Below are 8,009 nucleotides of genomic sequence, written 5' to 3'. Positions count from 1 at the left end.
TGTGACCTTGGGCAAGTCACTTAACCCCAATTGCCTTGCCTTTCTTCTTCCAGAGAGAGAGGGAGAAAGAGAGAGAGAGAGAGAGAGAGAGAGAGAGAGAGAGAGAGAGAGAGAGAGAGAGAGAGAGAGGAGAGGGGAGGAGAGAGAGATGGGGGGGAGAGAGAGAGGGGAGGGAGGGAGAGAGAGAGAGATCACTCCCTAGTAACTTTAAGACTGATGATATTAAAGTTTGTTCTTCATCTGGTGATGGGGCCCTGATCTAATGTGAATGGAAAAGGATTAAGTGCCAGGGGATCTAAAATTTAGTTTCAACACTACCACTAACAAGCTCTAAGACCTTTAGCAAATCATTTGATACAGCTAGACCTCAGTTTTTTCATCTTTAAAATGGTGTTAATAAAAATCTACCCTACCTACTTTGCAGGGTTTTTATGAAAATCAGATAAGATAATGGATGAGAAAGCCCTTTTATAAAAACTTATTGGCATCTTTTGTTTCTATATTATTTTCATTTCTGAAAATATCTATATATATATATGTATATATATATATCCCCATCCTATCTCCTAACCAAAGAGCCATCCCTTCTTAAATATATATTTTAATATTTTATTTGCGTTTTTTTGGAGGAGGGAAGGTAGAGCAATTGGGGCTAAGTGACTTGCCCAAGGTCACACAGCTAGTTTTTTTGTGTGTGTTAAGTGTCTGAAGCCAGATTTGAATTCAGGTCCTCCTGATTCCAGGGCCAGTGCTCTATTCACTGCACCTCCTAGCTGCCCCTAAATATATATTTTAAAGAAGAAAAAAGTTCAGTTTAGAAAACCAATATATTGAAGAAATCTGAAAATATATGTAATGTTCCATACCCATAAGGCCCTCTACAAAAAATGGAAGAATATGCATTATTTTTTCTTATCTCATAGGCCATACTTAACCATTATAGTTACACAGTTTTCACTTTCATTATTTTTTTGTTCTAGTGAAAGCACTTTAAAAGGTGAAAAGAATTACTTAAATGCAAAAATATTCTTTTTCATTGTATTTTGTTCTCTGTAGGACTGAGAGGTAGTGTAGCATAATGGAAATACCAAAGGACTAGGAGTCAAAAGACCTAGACTTGGGACCAGGATCCACCATTTACTATGCACTTGAACAAGTCAATTAACCATCTTTCTGAGCCTCAGTTCCTCAACTACAAAATAGGCCACTCTTCTTGCTCTGGCTTCCTCACAGAGCTCCTGATAGGATAAATATATTCAAGCACTCTACAACTAAGGAACTGTTATATAGAACAAAAAGTTACCACCTTCTATGAAGTCATACATGGAGTACACAGATATTTCTTTCCAGTAAGTAGAGTACTCCCTATTCACTCACTATAGAGTTTTTATAAGTATAAAAATATAAATCTATACATCTATATCTACCATGTGCAGATATAAAATTATTCAGTTTTATATCCTACAACACCCCCTCCAATTTGGTTAAACTAATACCTGATAATGAAATTAACTCCTGTTAATTCTTAGGCTATTGCTGGACAGATATACCAAATTAGGTGTTGACAATCTAGAAAAACAAAAGAAAAGGGGATAAGTTTTCATTCTTTCTTGGCGTTATTTATGTGTTTATTCTCCCGGTTAATATTTATATTAAAACAGGTATTTTGGCTTTTGGAAAGTAAACCTGAACCTAGTGTTTAGTCTCTATCCTAAGACGTTATCCTTTCCTCATAGCAATCCCAGATTACTGGGATTTTATAAAAGAAGAAATAAGATTCCAGGTGTGGAAGGAAGACCAAGAACCAGTGAAATCAATGAATAAAGGCCGGATTTAATTAATAGTAAGATCTCTGTGATCACAAAACAGAAAAAGTAAAAAACAGAAAGGATAGTGGAGCCAAAAAAAGATGCATATCAAAATAGAAAGGATATTCAAGGACTTTCCAGGAGGTCGCTAGCTGAGAATAGTGAATAACTCTACTTTTCATTAGTTGATAGGACTGGTTCCTGAATAAGTCAGGCCCTCTCTGGCCTGTTTTAGCAAAAAAACCCAGGTGACACCATAGAGATGGCATTTTAAGGCAGAAAGGTCAGAAAGAAAAGCCTCATAAAAAGATTATAAAATATTGTGAGTCATGACCTTCTTCCCTAATCTGATTAGGATTCATAATTTCCCATGGCTCCAAAGGATACACTAAAGCTTGATTTGATTGTAAGATTTTTGAGTGCAGAGATTATATTCTCTCCTTAGTGAAAAGGTAACTGTACTCAAAGACAGAAAACTGAAGTTCAAGTGGTGATATAAATCTTACTGGACATAAGGGATATCACTTCATTTCTCTGAGTCTCAATTTTCCCATCAAAAAAAAGTATCAATTTATTTATTCAACCTAGTTCAGAGTTCTGCTGAAAAAAAAATACATTCTAAGCCTTAAAGTACTATATAAGTGTGAACCATCATTATTATTAGTAGTAGTAGTATTCATTCATTCATTCAATACTTGTCTCCCATTTACAATTGATCAGATCATCACCATCAGGTTTATGCAGTTTTCTCTCCCATCAACCCATTGGTCTCTTCCTATTGATAACTGACCCTATTGTCTATAATTATGGGATTATTTACTTTCTTGGGGTCATCAATCCCCTAAAGCCCCAGATTTTTCTTTAATTGTCAGGCTCCAAGGATTTGCATTACTAACATTCAGAGAAGCCTGAATTTTAGACATGGGGGGGAGGGGGAGAGAGGGAGAGAGAGACAGACAGAAAGACAGACAGACAGAGAACATATATCTCTTGTCGATAAGATCAGGAAGAGGTGATGAAAACTGCTGCTAATGGGCACTTGCATGAAACATGGTACTGAAAAGATAGCACTACAGGTCACCCATTAGGCACAGTGCTATACTTTGACAGAATTTAACTTTACTTGCAGTGGTCATCTAAAAACACAAAATACAATTGCCTTCAAATTGCTTTGAGATAAGTCAGTTGGGAAGTACAGCATATTGCAACAACAGAGTCATAATGAAAATTAATCTAGATATCCACATCCTGAGGCAAAGGCCTTTTGAAACAAGTTAGATTCTGGTCTCTGTTCTTATATCATTAACAAAGCCATGAGAATGCTTATCTAACATCTCTTAGGAGAAAGTAGAACTTTTTTCTAGTTTTAGTTTTGTATTCTCATTGAATACATAGAAGTATCTGTGTAAAATTATACTTTAATACTGAAAAACAATTTTGCATATAGCACCATGCCTAGCACATAGCACACTTATTATTCATCTCTATATTCTCCATTCATTTACTTTACATAGAGAATCAAAAGACAAAAAACTCACAATTCAGTCATCAATTTTGCAAATATTTAAGTACCTACTAATGTTCAGAGCATCATGTTAGACACTACCACAGGGTTAGGAGAGAAGAAAAAGAAATGCCCCTCACTTCAAGTAGTTAAAACTAGTCTAGCATTTCAGCACCTTGGATAGGGACACAGAGGAATATGAGTTGTCAGCACTATTGGAAGGTATAGCATCAAACTGTATTACACTAGTATAAATCAATCAACAATTATTTATTAACTACCTATGTAAGTACCACTACCAGGCACTCTGCTAGCTAAACAGTAGGGATATAAGTAAAAAGAATGAAGTAATTGCTGCTAACAATAAGCTTACATTCTAGGGGAAACAACACATCCTCTCCCTCTTTCTCTCTTTCTCCCCTGTATATACATACACACATACATAAACATATATGTATATTGTGTATATATATATACATATACATGTGTGTATTTGCTAATTTTTATATAGTCCTTTCTATGTGGCAGGCACTGTGCTAAATGATTTATAATTATAATTTCATTTCATACTCACAAACACCCTAAGATGTAGGAGCAATCATTATCCCTATTTTTATAGATGAGGAAACTGAGGAAATAGAGGCTAAGTGACTGGCTCAGGGTCACACAGTTAGTAAGTGTCAGAGGCTGGAACTGAATCCATAGGACTTTCTGACCCCAGAGCCAGCACTCTTTCCCCCACACCACCTTGCTGTCCCTATATATGTATATTTACATCATAGATATAAAGTTAACACTCACTTGAGTTAGTTTGAGAAGGATACTAGCAATTGTGGAAGAAGCAAGAAAAGCTATTTGGAGTTATGTATAATGGAATTTATGGAGGTGAAAATGTGAACCTCGATATTACTCCTTATGTGCTGGTCAAAATTGAGGTTTTATGACAGTTTCAATTAACTTTAGAAGATAATTTCAGTTCAGGTAAACCTCCAAAGTCCACGAATTATGTGACTACATTGTTGGTATCCCCATAATACTGCTCTCGGGGATTAATTTTCCAATTTCAGATCAAAGTCAACTATATGTGTTGGATCATATAATGAGATCACGCAGGAAAGTCCAAGAAAGAGGTAAGAAAGCCTCACACAGGATTCCTCAGCAACTACTGTAAACCAAAAGATTTAGTCACAAAGGAAAAAAGGAACAACAGAGAACTAATAACCTGGTTCTAACAATTGTGGGATAGAATGGTTATATTTAGTAATTAGAAAGGAGTATATTATAACTACATTTCTTCAATGCCAATTAACAGCTATTTGTGCCCAAAGTATAGGTTTGTGTCCTGACTGGAAAAGGTAAAAGAAATGTAGGGCTTGAATTCAAAATATTCACTCTATCACAAAGTATTTTTTATAATCTTGGGCGTGTCAGTTTCTTCACTTTATAATGAGGGCATTGGGCTACATGATTTTTAATGTTCCCTCCACTTCTAGATTATGTTATGATTTTGTGAATGTCTCTGGTCTCTGGGATATCAGGAAGAATGAAGAGTTCTTTGAAGGAATAGAAAAAAATGTTTCTAAGAGAAGACAAAAAAAACTTGAAGAAGCAAGGAAGATGGGAATTCTAACATGTGTCATAAAATTTGAGAGTAGAAAAACGAAACACAAAAAAGGGAAAGGAAGTACTATTGAATATTTGGAGATGTTTAATAGGTATGAGATTCTTGAAGATTCCTGTATACCAAGGAATAATGATGTAGGCCCACAGGTGTCACTAGGAAAGAATTCATCCAAGGGCAGCTAGGTGGTTCAGTGAATAGAGCACCACCCTGGAGCCAGAAAGACCTGAGTTCAAATCTGGCCTCAGACACTTAACACTGACTAGCCTTACGACCTTAAGCAAGTTACTTAACCCCAATTGCCCTCCAAAAAAAAATAAAAAGAATTCATCCAGTACTGTTCAGAAGAAGATATAAGCAGGGACCATTGATGAGTTTCCACTGGGGAACAAAGCTATAATATGTTGACTACCTGAGCAATCTAAAAGCTTGCTATCTTCCTGGGGCATGGTGTATCATAAATATAATGGAAAATCTCTTGAAATTTGTCTAATATGGCAATCATAAACCACTTCTAGTGACTCATATAGGGAAAATCATGCCACCAGAAAAAAAAATCTGGATGCCATTGCTAGGGATTATTAAATTCTTGCCAAGAAACTGAAGATGTCAGGAAAACAGGTGGCCTTTTCGTCATTGTTACCAATGGACATCAAGAACATTAGAGGAGAAAGACAAATTTGGGAAGTGAACCTCTAATTAAGGAAATAGTGTCTGACAATGGGATTTGCATTTTTTGCCATTAATTAAAATATAAGAATCATGAGTCTTGACAAATCTTCTAGGCATGTACTCCAAGGAGATAAAAAATTAAAAGGGCCCTATACTTAATAAAATATTTATGGTAGCACTTTTTATAATGCTAAAGAATTGTAATCAAATTCAATGCCTAGTGATTGGAAAATGGTAAAACACGTTGAGGTAAATTAATATAATTGAATATTACAGTACTTAAGAAAAATGAATATCATAATTACAGAGAAGCATAGTAAAACATACAAACTGATGCAAAGTAGAATATGAAAACTATATATATATATATATATATATATATATGTGTATATATATATATATACTCATTAAGTGCCAAATAAGATGGTCTTTTTTGCCCTTGTCCTTTTCAATCTATCTACTGCACATAACATTATTGATACCCCATCCTCCTGGATACTTTCATGTCTCTATATTTTCATTATACTAGTGTTTTCTTTCTACTCCTACCTGTCCAACCACTCATCCATCTCTCTTACTGTTTCATCATATATATCATGTCCCCTACCTGTGGCTGTTCCTTAATGTTCTACCCTTGGCCCTTCTTTTCTCTCCACACTCTCTTTTAGTACCATATTCAGTTTTCATGGGTATAAATAACAATCTACATGGAGATGATTCACATGTATATTTCTAGTACCAGTGTCTAAATTGAGCTGCAGTACCATATCACAAATTGCCTATTGGACATTTCAAACTGGATCCCTCAAATCTCCCATATAATCAAAACTGAATTCATTACCTTGTCTCCAAAATATCCTCCTCTTTTCCAGCCTTCATAAGTGCATTTGAAGGTACTACCATGCTTGCAGTTTTCTGTGCTTGTAATTTCACCATCCAGTCTCCCAGGTTTTTAATTTTAACATTAGCCTTGATTCCTTACTTTTTCACCCAATCTATCTAATCAGTTGCCATTTCTACCTCCATACCTACCACATTTGACTGCTTCCCTCTACCCACACAACCACCACCTTATGTCAGACCCTCATCACCTCTTATCTGTATTATTTTAACAGCCCCCTGATAGGTTCCTCTGTCTTCACTCTCTTACACCAAAGTCCACCTTACATACACACTGCTACAAAAGTAATTTTCCTTAAGAACATGTCTGACCATGTACCTAGTACACTCCCTCAACTCCAGTGGCTTCTTCCTGCCATTAGGATAAAATATAAAGTCCTTTGTTTTTCTTTTAGAACACTTTACAATCTATCTTAAATCTATCCTTACAGAATCACTAAACTTTACTCTTTCCTGTATGAAATGTGAGAGATCTCTCTGTTCTGCTCCCCTCTCTATCCCTTATACAAAATAATCAATTTACCATCTCCCTGCCTTTGCATTAGCCATGCCCTATGCCTGGATCCCTCTTTACCTCCACCTCTAGCATCCTTCTCTTCCTTTAAGACATAAGTGAAGCCTTTCCTGATTCCACCCCCACAATTTCTGGTGCCCTCCCCAAAAAATTACCTTTTATTTATTTTGCATTTAAATTTATCTATTTTCCTTATGTGTATTCTGTGGGTACCTATATGCCTACTTTTTGTCTTCTGCATTAAATTATAAGTTTCTTGCAAACAGGATTGTTTAAATCATTGTATTTTTATCCCCAGTGCATTGCACAGTATCTAGCACATGGCAGGCATTTAATAAATTCTTGATTGTCCACAGTAATAAAATGTAAAGAACCATGGACTAGAAAGCCTCAGCAATCACCATCAACTCTGAGATTCTGTGAAATATATTCTTTTGTTTCTCCCACCCTGAGGTTCCAGCCCCTCAGCTTCACACCATTATGAGCAAGAAAATGAACAAAGTAACTGCAGTTCACAGTTGATAAGATCAAGGTTAGAAGGGATGCAGCTCAAGTCTATCATCGAGAAATCTTCACCAGCTTCCCTATATCTCCACTGGATCAACACAGCAGGGGATGGTTAATGGCCACTCTACACAGTACAACAGTTGTCATTATTCACTGACCATTAGACCTATTATAACTAGCAAGAAATATGAAGCACCCCTCCTTTTTTCCCTCCCTCCCTTCTTCAGACAAAAGGCTAAGAGATGCATCAGATACACACAAAAGCCCAGACTTGGAGCTGTCATGTCTTTCTTCTGTATAATAGAGAGGCCACCTTACTCCACTGGCCTAGTAATCAGCCCCAGGGCTGGAGGCTAGCTAATGGTCTTTTGTCTTTTTTCTCCTGAGTTTATCTACCCACTGACAATACAAAGGCAGAAACTACTCTGAGTACTTCTGTGACTTGGGGAGCAGGGAGCAGAGATGAGTTCATTTTTATTTTTT

Source organism: Petaurus breviceps, unplaced genomic scaffold (genome assembly GCF_028583685.1).
Source record: "Petaurus breviceps papuanus isolate PSGF00001 unplaced genomic scaffold, PetGlider_PUasm1.0 90740, whole genome shotgun sequence".
Classification (NCBI taxonomy): domain Eukaryota; kingdom Metazoa; phylum Chordata; class Mammalia; order Diprotodontia; family Petauridae; genus Petaurus; species Petaurus breviceps.
The sequence above is the reverse complement of the archived record's forward strand: the minus strand, read 5'-3'. Positions refer to the sequence as shown.